General features: G+C 42.4%; 1 protein-coding gene across 1 annotated transcript in view; it reads right to left on the reverse strand.

Annotated features, from left to right (window-relative positions):
• LAMA3 (laminin subunit alpha 3) overlaps positions 1-13,238 on the reverse strand; it is a 247,284-nt gene that overhangs the window by 229,395 nt on the left and 4,651 nt on the right. The window lies entirely within an intron of this gene.

Below are 13,238 nucleotides of genomic sequence, written 5' to 3' on the forward strand. Positions count from 1 at the left end.
GGTGTGAATTGGTCATTACAATGTGTGACAAGCTTGGTAGGAACATCCTCTTTTCAGTGTTTTGTCCATCAGAATACCTTGAAAACACTTTGCATGCATTTTGCATGATGAAAAAAGGCTCTGGACAGCATCAAGAACTGGAAGAGTTTAAAAAAAAATTCAGACGCAAACTCTTATAAATGTGATTTGCTGCGTTTACAAGCGTTTTGCGTTTGAAACGTTGATAAAATCGACTGCTGAACGCAAGTTTTCTGCATTCAAAAAAACAACTGTAAACTCAAATGCCTGTAAACAATTGTAAATGAAGATGTGTACATGGACACATAGGAAAACATTAGGGGCAGGGGAAGGTCAAACAAGGATGCCGTGTAGGCGACCGACATCCTCCATATCAACTGATGACATCACTGAATGTTAGAACTTTGGCGGCTGGTGCACAATGAAAACCTGTGGCTTTGTGTAAATAAAAGTCAGGCTTGATCCACCTGCTGGCGTGTATACAATTATTCGGCAATTTTACGGCATTTTGCCAAGGCACCCCTGAAGAAACCTCAAGGCACCCCAGGGTGCCTGGGCACCCTGGTTGGAAAAGGCTGGTCTAAAATATAGCAAACAATACAAAGTGGGGGACTTGTAAAGACAGACAAGTGAAGTCGACAAAACTGCAAAAAAATATGACCACGCGGTTTGTAAATTCCTGTATCAGACTTAGTAATGGTGAAGCATTCAAAGAAAGCTCATCAGTAGTTATGAAACATTCAAGTTCATGTTTTTAAAGAAAAAGGTAATAATGCATGCATATAAAGGCCCTATTCACATTATGATGCGTAATGTCAGGCGTCACGCATATGAGTGTTTTCAAATGCTGTCGCGATATACTCATAGGGTGGCCCATGCATTTCAAAGAACTGCACTATGCGCAATAAATGTGGCAAAGTAGTTTATGCATTTGAGCTTCAAGTGTTTGTTTTTTTTTTTGTTTTGCTGCATGTCTACTTGTCATGTTTGAGATGCCATTAACAGTGGCATTAAGAGCACCAGGGCCGTCTTAGTAGCATGATGGGACCCTGGGAAAAGTAATGCACAGGGGTCCCTATCAGCCTGCCCCAATTTACGCACCTACTCTCAAGAATCAATGTAAAGTTGACAGAATTAAACATATACTTATTAGTACTTTCAATAAAATTGAGTTTAAACAATAATAAAGTATGCCATAAAACAAAGACTAATAAACACAAAGGGCACAGTACAGGGGGAGGCAGAAGGGCACAATACTGGGATCAGGAGGGCACAGTACAGGTTCTGGGAAGCTGTCCGGGTCACCCTGGGACAGCTTAGTAAAAAGCTTGACTGTCCTGGCAAATCCAGGACAGTTGGTAAGTATGATGTAATGCAAGATTATCCTGGGGCCCCTGGGCAATGCCCAGGGGTGCCCTTGTATTAAGATAGCCCTGCACGGCACCATAAGCACCACATGTTTTTTTGCACATTACATAGTCTGAATGCAGCCTAGCTCCATTATACTAGTATAGAATACAACTATACTGTCAGATGTTTCCCAAATACTAGAAAATAGCGTACGGTCTGACAATGTAAAACAAAGTAACCTTTAAGCTCACCACACATGTGAAAATCTGATTGTACAATCTCCTTTAAACCTGCTAACAAGTATGTAGACTAGAGGAAGGGCCTGCCTGATTGTGTACAGATTGACTGAATAGTGTACTTAGGTCCTCATATCACATAGTATTGGTAGATCTAAGATCGACTGTACAAAGATCATATGGGTAGATTGTAACGTGTATTGTGAGTCTTAGGGATCATTCACACATTCGCATTTCAAATCATACATGTGCTGTGTAAAATCCTCTTTGCATTTTTATAAAGTGCAAATCACTGCACCCCAGCTCATTGCAACCTAAGAGTTGAATGTGTAATTTTGTGACACTTCAATAAAATGTATAAAAAAAGAAAAATGTAAACAGCGCAATGCATTGTACCAACACATCACACAGTCCCTAAATGTCTACACATGCGGGTGGGTGCAGCATGGTGCAGTGGCAGTAAACACACTAAGTCTGGTTGCACTGAACAAAATCTGCATTGAAGGAACGTCCCAAAGATACGAACCGCCCAGTGGGGAAGGGAAACAAGCTGGAGACAGTCACATTTCTGTGAAACCTTGTGGATTGGAACAGGTTCGGATGCACCGACAGCATCTGTCTTCAAATGTGGAATGTGGCCTGGCCAGCGTGAGCCCAATGGGGAGGATTCCAAAGGAAGGTGGCATGTCCCTAGCCTGTCCCTACTCACCCAGAACCTTTTCCTACCACTGTTTACTGCCCCTGTCAGACAGGTGAACCATCCCTATCCTACCCACTCACAAGAACGAGTGTCAAATCCTGGGAGCAGGCACTTTAAAAGGCTCTGTTCACCCAAGATGGCCACCATTGTCACCTGGATGCAGCATAACCAACCGGAATGCTGCCTCGGGGATCAAGGAAGTCAGAGAGAAACCAAGTTTCTCTCAACTTCCTTTCCAGCTGCAGTACTGCTCCAGCTGAGTGCCACCTTTAGTAAAGAACTTGGACTCCACCTGCCTACACACATACAGGGGACACACATGTGAATTGCAGACAGGTGTGAACATGCCCTTAAAGCAAACCTATGTTTGGACATCCAGCACTTCAAAAAACACCTTTGCTCTGTATTATACAATATCTCAGCTAATTGTGTTGCTTTTTTGCTGACTTTCTTCTAAAGGCTGTGCTAAAATCATATTCAGTCACAATCACCCCAAGCAACCTATTCCATATATATGTGTTCTAGGCTTTCAGGATAGACTAGCACATAAGAAGTGAACATAATCAGCTAAATGAATGCTGAATATGTCATGTTTTGCAGGTAACAGAATCAGCATATTTCCTTTTCCACATGCTTTAAACACATCCTGCAAAGCATGTGCTGTATACAAATGATACACAAAGCTGCTGACATTAACTTTTTCAGGTATAAGGAACAGCACAACAGTGCAAGATACAGTATGTGGGTCGTGAAAATGATTACTCTTCTACAGAATGTAGTACACTTTAAAGGGAAAAATCAAAAAATTGCATAGGCACTATAGTTTTTCATGGTGTCCAAAGCATTATCCTATTTTAAAGTAGAACCCCAGACATAATTGTTTTGTTTCGTAGAGAACAGTGAAAACTCAGTGTGGCCAAGGGCAGAAGAAGGGAGAGGAGGGAGCAGATCTCCCCTTATTCATTCTCAAACAAGTCTTCCATTCTGTGAATGCAATAGGAGGCTTTTGTGAATGGTCAAGGGGAGTGTAGGGGGTGACTACAAAGCACATTCTACATAAGGGCCAGAACTTAGTCGCAGCTCTGGAAGAAGAGCACTGACACTAGTATCCAGCATCATTTTTATGCTACACAGCACCAAGCAGGACCTAGCATTACCAACATTAGAGATAACTCCTTTGTACATAGGATTTAAAAAAAAACCTAGAGCTCAACTTTTAAAGCAACCGTTTAGTGATTTTTTTTCTAATAGTAGCAGGCACACTACTAATCAGCAATGCTGGCAGCTGTCGTTTACAGTAGAAATCTTCAGTCCTCTGCCCCCAGATATCCCCACAGCAGAGACCTTCTGGTGCTGCAGTGGTTAACATCAGCAGCTACACCTGTGACAGGCACTTTACTACAGTGCCAACTATGCCCACCCTTTCTGCCCAGTGTTGCCAACCTCCTGCAACATTTTTTACTGACAAAATATGGAAATTGTACTTATGGAGCACATTTTTTACTGATAATCTGAAAAATAACAAAAAAGCAAGAAAATCAATATTTCAACAGTATAAATACAATATTCAAACACTGACAATACCCATAACAAATAATTTGACTGGTTTAGGCCCTTTTCACACTGACGGTGTGATTGGGTCTGCCTGCCAGTTTTTCAGGTGGACCTGATCGGTCCATTCATAGCTCTCTATGGAGCGGCAGGTGTCAGTGGGTGACATTAAAAATAGACGGATGGGGATCAATTCCTTATCTGTCCGGCGGATTGGATGACAGTTGGGTTGAAAGGGACAGGCGGTCTGTTTCCATCCGACCGCCCCATAAAAAGCAGCGGGCTGTGCCTGTGTCCACTCTGCAGAAGTGGAGCGGACCTAGACCTGTCATCCATTTGCTCAGTGAGGATCAGTGGAGAGATCCCCTGCTGAGCAAGTGGATCCGCTGACAGGCCCGCCCCTTCTGAAAGGGGCCTTCTGCTTACAAAAATCAACACAGCATGACAAATTATCAGCCCCTGATATACAGACAGTTGTAAAAATCACTGTTTTACTGTCCGCAAATTTACTGATGGTTGGCAACCCTGTTTCTGCCCCCATGCTCCATTCATAGCACCTTCACTATAGGGTCCCACAATGCTAAGTGTTCCATGATTAGAGAAGGCCTGTTCTGTTCATTCATCCACCAGCCCAATTACAGAGCACTTTCCACAGTGGGAACCTATGAATGCTAGGTGCTATGAATGGCCATTGAGGTGGAAAGGACAGCATGGGCGGCACGTTTAACGATTGCCTGCAACAGGTGCAACCGCTGACATTATCCCCTAGAGCACAGGAAGATCTCCACTGTGGGGGCATCTAGGGAGAGGACTGAGGATTTCTTCTGAAAACACCCACCAGCACGTGGGACACATTGGGGGAAATTTACTAAAATTGGTGCACTAAGAATCTGGTGCAGCTGTGCATGGGAGCCAATCAGCTTCTAACTTCAGCTTGTTCAGTTAAGCTTTGGCAATAAAACCTGGAAGCTGATTGGTTTTTGTGCAAAGCTGCACCAGATTTTGCACTCTCCACATTTAGTAAATAACCCCCACTGTATTGCTGGTAAGTAGTGCTCCAGGTGCTATTTACAAAAAATATCACTAAAATGTTTTGCTTCCTTAACCCCTTGACACCGACGTAACACAAATATGTGGCCTCACAGAACTGGGCTTTTTTCATGGTGCCGCATATTTGCGTACCTGTCTTTCTGCTGGGAGCGCGCCACACTGCGCTCCCAGCACAAAGACCGGGGTGTCACTGAGAGCCCCGGGTCCTGTTCTAACGATTGGGACCCAGGACTCCCAATTCCAGGTCACATGATCGCTGTGATAGCCTCTGACTGGCTATCACAGTGATCAGTCACTGTATCTCTCTAACTCCTGGCATAGAGGGGAAAAAAAAAAAAAAAAAAGATAAATAAATAAATATTAAAAAATAAAATAAAAAATACCAAGATCAAGGTTTGACCTAGTTCAGTGCCAGGGTAAGTCTTTGGGTCAAGGTCGGGATTTAAAAAAAAATTGGTGTTAGTGTCAGTGTGTTTTAGGTAAACAAAAAATAACATACACATATGTGGTATCGCTGCGATCGTCAAGAGTTGAAAAACATATTTTGGGTTATTCTTTGGTGGTAGGTTATGATAGTAACAAGAAACACAGCTAAATTTAAAACAATTATTTTATTTTACTATTTTGGGTCAGTTTTCCTTTGATAATAAAAAAAAAATCGGGAGATATCCATTACCATTTACCACCAAATAAAAGCCAATTTGTCCTGAAAAAAAGGTATAATCCACCTGAATACACAAAGTAGTTGATATGTACAGTTTTACTAACATATGTCAACATTGCAAAATTGTGCTTAGGCATTAAGATTTGTTTTACCCTTAGGCATGAAGGGGTTAAAATTCTACCTAAAGGCAAAAGTTTTCTTTTTTAGTTTTGAATAGAGTGGAGAGGGATTAGAACCCCTGTCAGGTATTTATTGCAGTCTGTGCCCCCATTAGCGAGATTCAACCTCTCTATTTGCCTGTTTACCATTATCACTGAGAGTAAAAGTAAAGAAAGGCTCCAATTTTAATATAATAGATTAGGTTTGCGCTCTATGGCGTACACCTCACCTTCACACACCTGGAGAGACACTGCGTGACACAAGAGCAGCAGGTAGGTAACACCTGTTTGAATTGTGATGCCATTTGTTTGCACTTGGTGAACTTACTTCTAACCCCAAACATTCTTCCTATTACACACCTAGATGTCAACTGCTCCATGGAAAAGTACACGGGATCAATAGAAAGTATATGACCAGGCTAGACACAGCTCCCTGCTATCACAGTCATGTATTCAAAAGCTTACAGTGTACTGAATCTTGGTGCCCTTTGTGCATTTCTTCCAGATCTGTGCAGTGATCTAGTGCAGGGGTCTCCAAACTGCGAATGCAGCACTTTACTTGCCTTTTTCCGGCCCTTGGGGCACTATTCCTCCCATTAACACCAACAACGAGGCACAATTCCTTCCAAACATATCAACAGTGGGGAACTTTATCTCTCACTGGAACCAGTAGTGGGGCATTTTTCCTTCCACTAATATGAACAATTAGGCCCTAATTCTCCCAGTGATACTAATGATGGGACACTATTCCTCCCAGTGATACTAATGATGGGACACTATTCCTCCCAGTAATACCAAAAATGGGACACTATTTCTCCCACTAATATCAATAATGGGACACTATTCCTCCCAGTAATACCAATCATGGAACACTATTCCTCCCACTAATATCAATAATGGGACACTATTCCTCCCAGTGATACTAATGATGGGACACTATTCCTCCCAGTGATACTAATGATGGGACACTATTCCTCCCAGTGATACTAATGATGGGACACTATTCCTCCCAGTGATACTAATGATGGGACACTATTCCTCCCAGTGATACTAATAATGGGACACTATTCTTCCCAGTGATACAAAAAATGGGACACTATTCCTCCCACTAATATCGATAATGGGACACTATTCCTCCCAGTGATACTAATGATGGGACACTATTCCTCCCAGTAATACCAAAAATGGGACACTATTTCTCCCACTAATATCAATAATGGGACACTATTCCTCCCAGTAATACCAATCATGGAACACTATTCCTCCCACTAATATCAATAATGGGACACTATTCCTCCCAGTGATACTAATGATGGGACACTATTCCTCCCACTAATATCAATAATGGGACACTATTCCTCCCAGTGATACTAATGATGGGACACTATTCCTCCCAGTGATACTAATGATGGGACACTATTCCTCCCAGTGATACTAATGATGGGACACTATTCCTCCCAGTGATACTAATGATGGGACACTATTCCTCCCAGTGATACTAATGATGGGACACTATTCCTCCCAGTGATACTAATGATGGGACACTATTCCTCCCAGTGATACTAATGATGGGACACTATTCCTCCCAGTGATACTAATGATGGGACACTATTCCTCCCAGTGATACTAATAATGGGACACTATTCTTCCCAGTGATACAAAAAATGGGACACTATTCCTCTCACTAATATCGATAATGGGACACTATTCCTGCAAGTGATACTAATGATGGGACACTATTCCTCCCAGTGATACTAATGATGGGACACTATTCCTCCCAGTAATACCAAAAATGGGACACTATTTCTCCCACTAATATCAATAATGGGACACTATTCCTCCCAGTAATACCAATCATGGAACACTATTCCTCCCACTAATATCTATAATGGGACACTATTCCACCCAGTGATACTAATGATGGGACACTATTCCTCCCAGTAATACCAATCATGGGACACTATTCCTCCCACTAATCTCAAAAATGGAGCACTATTCCTTCTCCAAGCCTGACACATTGTTTACTCCCACTGACACTGGGGCATTATTTTATTCCCACTGGTCACTCCGGTCCCAATAAAGACTGAAGAACAGTAAACTGGTCCTTTGTTTAGAAAGTTTGGAGACCCCTGATCTAATGTGAAACTTTTCTTTTGTGCAAGAACTTCCTGTAATAAAGACCAGTCACTGCTGCTCTTGCCCCTTGTGAAGGGTGACTGGTTTTGTCTATGCCTCCTCCTGTAGTTTTCTGCAGGCAGCCTGTAGTAGGTGGAGCCTGTTGGGTCCCTCCCACAGCTCTGCTCCCAGTACAGACTGTGTACAGCCATATTTTAAAGTTTTTTATTTGTACAGGGTTGTACTGCTGAGTATTTATTGATGTAAGTGTCACAGGGAGACTTTCCTCAGTTTCTGTCCTTCTGAAGATATCTCTCCACTGAAGTCCTAAAACATATTGAAAGATCAACTTCTGTAAAACCAGGTTGCCCATACATTAGTGCTCTCCAAACTGTGGCCTGGGGGCCAGATGTGGCCTTTTGCTTGCCTTTATCCAGCTCTTGGGGTACTGTTCCTTTTACTGACATCAACAATGGGGCACTATTCCTCCCACTGACGCCACTGATGGGACACTATTCCTTCCACTGACACCATCGATGGGACAATATTCCTTCCACTGACACCAAATGTAGGGCACTATTTCTGTTACTGACACCAACAAGGGGCACTATTCCTCCCAATGACACCAACAATACAGTACTATTCTTCTCATTGACACCAATGATTGAGCACTATTCCTTCCACTGAAACCAATGATGGGGTACTATTCTTTCCACTGAAACCAATTATGGGGCTCTATTCCATCTACTGAAACCAATGATGGGGTTCTATTCCTTCCACTGAAACCAATGATGGGCTACTAATCCTTCCATTAACACAACAATGGGGCACTACTCCTTCCCCTAATATCAACAATGGCATTGTTTTCTCCTACTGATTCCAGGACATTTCTACTCCCAGCAGCTGCCCCTATAAAGTATAAAGGACTGCAAACCTTTGTTTAGAAAGTTTGGAGATCCCTGCCATACATGGATCAAACTTTGGCCAGTCTCAGCTAAACTGGCCAAATTTCAATCCATGTATGACTGGCTTTAGGCTAGCCATACACGACTTGAATTTAAACTGATTCCTACTGAATTGGCTGAAATTTGAGCCATGGAAGTCCTTGACAGCACCACCCTACTAAACAAACTTGGAAAAAATTCAGGGATCGGGGAAGCCAAGCAGAAAATTGTTGTCCGAACAGCTACTGCATTCAGTCAGATGTAGTCACTGTTCAGCTATTCAGACAGCCACTGGTGCTGCTGTTTCTGAATACAGTAGCCAGCAGTGACAATTCCTCCATCCATACTGTTTAATGTGTATAGGTGAATTTGAGTAATATTTCTTGTTTAGCCCATGGGGTGAATGAGAGAAACTTACAAGTGCATAACTAGCCTTACCCTATATTTCTATTTCAGTAACAACTCAAATGTTTGAATTTTTCCTCAAATGGCAATGGCCACCTGGACAAATTGGAAGAGTGAATTTCCCCAGAGGTGACAAAGCCAGCAATAAAAACCTGCAGACAAATCCACCCATCACCTGACCCTAAACATCATCATGCTGGGTTCTGTATTGGATGAGAGATAATCGAATTCGCTGGATGAAGGGGCACTTCTGGCTGTTGGAGCCCAGGTACCTATGTCACCTTTGGTGTATGGATAGCACACTAGATATGGCCGGTAGTATGGAAGGACAGTGGGAAGAGAAAATAATCACCCCCTTTAAATTAATCACATTTCATTGGTTTGCAGCCTGAAATGAAGACAGACACAGTTTTTGTTTTATCCAGCTGTATTTTTTCCGTGCGACTTATAACATCCAAGTGGAAGATAGAACACCAACATGCCAGAAACAAATTTCAAAAATTCAAAAACAGAATGACTGAGTTGGAAAAAGGATCACCCGCTCTTAAGATAAAATTGTAAACTCAATCAGAAGTAGCTAATCACCTTCTCAATGGCACATAAAGCCATTTGACTTTAAACTTTGATCAGCTGTGGTCATTTTGATTAGTTCAGCATGAAAAGAGCTTTCCTGGAGCATTTCAGTCCCTGATAGTGCAATTGAAGCAAACAATCAACTATGGGTAGCAAGGCGCTGTCATAAGATCTTCGGGATAAAGTTGTGGACAGGCACAAGTCAGGACATGGATTCAAAAAAATTTCAAAGGCTTTATTAATGCCTAAAAGCACTGTAAAGTCTAATATCATGAAGTGGAAGGTACTTGGTACAAAAGAGACCCTCCCTGGATCAGAACGTCGCTTAAAACTGGATGAAAGAGCCAGGAGGAAACAGAGAGAAGCTACCAAGAGGCCTACAGCAACTCTGAAGTAGTTGCAGGAATATATGCCAAAGAGTGGTCATTGAGTGCATGTGACAACAATATCACAAATTCTCCATAAATGTGGCTTGTATGTTAGTGCTTCAAGAAAAACACCACTCCTCAAGAAAGGCCACATACAGTCACAACTGAACTTTTTGAGGCCACGTGGAGAAAGGGCCTCTGTGATTAAGTCCCAATGGGTGGGGAGAAATGCATCAGAGGGCATGGCTAGAGTGAGGTCTGAGGCCAACACATACACTCTCTGTTACTCCACATGGATCGGTCCCAGCAGTGTCCATATTTCCCTTGTGACTCTACACTCCTGGATGGTGTTCAGGATGCCTGCTCCCACTTCCAGCGCATCGGGACACCTTACATTGTCCATATTGGAGCGGTGCTGCAAGCCTGTCATATCACATGGAAAAAGGTGTTCTGGCCAGATGAGACTAAAATGAAATGATCTGGCCTCAATACTAAACAATATGTCTGGCGGAAATCCAATACAGCTCACCATCCAAATAATACCATTCTTACAGTAAAGCCTGGAGGTGGCAATATCCTGTTATGGGGGGTTTTCTGTGGCAGGGACTGGAGCACTTGTCAGGATGGGGCAAAATACCATCAAATTCCTGAGGAAAATCTGCTGCCCTCTGCCAGAAAGTTGTCAATGGGAAGGTTTATGACAATGACCCAAAGCACACAGCAAAAATGACCAGACAGTGGTTGAAGGAGAAAAAGATGAATGTCCTTGCATGGCCTAGTCAGAGCCCAGACTTAAACCCCATTGAAAATCTGTGGAATGACTTGAAGACTGCAGTCCATATGTGACCACCATCAAATGTAACTGAACCCAAGCAGTTCTACAAAGAAGAGTGGGCAAATATTGCAAAGTCTAGATGTGCAAAGTTAGTAGAGACATAACCCAACAGACTAAAGGCTGGAATTAAAGCAAAACATGGTTCAACAAAATACTGACACAAGAGGGTGATCCTTTTTTTGAACTGAAAAGTTTTTCAACTTTTCTTTTTTCTGACATGTTGGTGTTATATCTTTCACTTGGATGTTATGAGTTGCACTGAGTAAATGCAGCTGTAAAAACACACTGTATGTACTCAGACCGAGACTTCAAAGGTATGGAGGGATGTTTACCTGGTCGGTATGCCTATCATTCCTATCATGTGTAATATTTGGTGCTTTCCTGTTCTATTTCCCCACTAGAGAAAGTATGGGGAGATAACATGTGTACAGGTGCAATGAGTTTGCTCATTTAGGAGGTGAGGTGTGTATATGTGTCCGTCTGTCACCTTGAGGAAGGGATCAAGTAAGGCATCAAAATATCAATGGACTCAAGGTGACAGGCACACAGAGCGCATTATGCTGCGACGTCAACCCATTTTTGAGTTCTAAGATGGAGTTCAAGCTTTTTATAAGCAATTAAAACCCAATGGGGATCTAGTCCCTTACCACTCTATTCATAAAAGAAAAAAAAATTGGCTTTATTCAGTAAAACTTGATTTTAATGGGGGAGATTTACTAAAATTGGTGCACACAGAACCTGGTGCAGCTGTGCATAGTGACCAATCAGCTTCTAAATTGAGCTTGTTTAATTAGGCTTTGAGAATACAACTAATGCAGGCCATAGACGGGTCGAAAATCGGCCGATTTTCGCACCATTAATGGGTTAATTGGGCAGCCGTTTTTCGGGGTTTTGGCAAATTTTTTTTATCGGTGAAGTTGGAAAAAAAAAGGCAGATTTTGCCGATAGGCCGATTTTCCCGGCAATGATGGGCAAATCGGCTGATCTTTTTACCGATAAAAAATCTGCGCATGAGCCGTGGCCTGCAAGAAGCAGAAAAAGAAGAGAAAGAAAAAGAAGAAAAGAAAAAGAGCAAAAAGCAGAAGACAAAGAAGAAGAAAAAAAAGAAAAGAAGAAGAAAAAGAAGAAAAAGAAGGAGAAAAAAAAGAAGAAAAAGAATAAAAAGAAGAATAAGAATTCCAGTCCACTATTATATTTGACATGAAAAGCCTTGCGGTTGCAACAATGTATCTATTTGTATCTGAATAAAAACATCTGTATCCGAAATGGATACAAATGGATACATTGTTGCAAATGCAATACTTTTTCATGTCAAATATAATAGCAGAGCTCTCTGCAGGTACAGAAGTAATTAAATGCCGGTCGTAGCCAGGATGAAAATCGGCTGGTTTTTTTTACCGCTGGTGGTAACGTCGGCCTATTGAACGACCTATTTTTCTTTTTTTTTAAAAGAAAACGGATGGTTTTTGACTCGTCTATGGCCTGCATTAGAAGTTGATTGGTTACTCTGCACAGCTGCACCAGTTTTAGTAATTATCCCCATATGGGTTCTTTCATATGGGTGAGCTCAGCTCCATTCATCTGAGGATCCGAGAGCAGATCTCCTGCTGAATTGGAGCGGAATGGGATCGATGACATTTTGTGACATTCATGCATGTTCAGTTTTTCATCCGCATTTTGACAGCAAGCTGTGACAGACCCATGTTGGAACTATGGGCTGCCGAGTGTAAATGAACTTCCAATCAATCATGCTTAAATCCAGAAAAACAGAAAAAGACCTGGGTGGACCAGGGGCGGACTGACAACTCATGGGGCCCCCGGGCAATAGGGGATCATGGGGCCCCCTGTGTCCTTGCCCAAACTCAAAAAAAACAATGAAAAAGGTACCGGGGGCATCTCATGGGGCCCCCTATTGACCCCAGGCCCTCGAGCAGTGCTGAGTTTCCAAATGGTCAGTCCGCCCCTGGGGTGGACAGAGAGGTAGGCGAATATACATGGACACAAGTCAGTTTACATCCACCTGCCCACAGACCTGTATGGAGCTTCTGATCAGGTCCACCTGAAAAACCAACAGGCACAGCTGATCGGAAAATCTGTGTGAAAGGGGCCTTTGTCATAAATGAGGTGTGATGTGATGGTCAGCCACAATGGACATGAAATTGTTTCCTGAGGCTCTGGATCCTTGTGGTGACCATACACATATGATAGATATCGATATCAATATGATACAATGATTCCTCATAGAATTGGTCAATATGATCAAATCTATGA

The sequence above is a fragment of the Staurois parvus genome, unplaced genomic scaffold (assembly GCF_062004578.1).
Source record: "Staurois parvus isolate SC_StPar_1 unplaced genomic scaffold, SC_StPar_1.0 ptg000157l, whole genome shotgun sequence".
In the NCBI taxonomy this organism is placed as follows: domain Eukaryota; kingdom Metazoa; phylum Chordata; class Amphibia; order Anura; family Ranidae; genus Staurois; species Staurois parvus.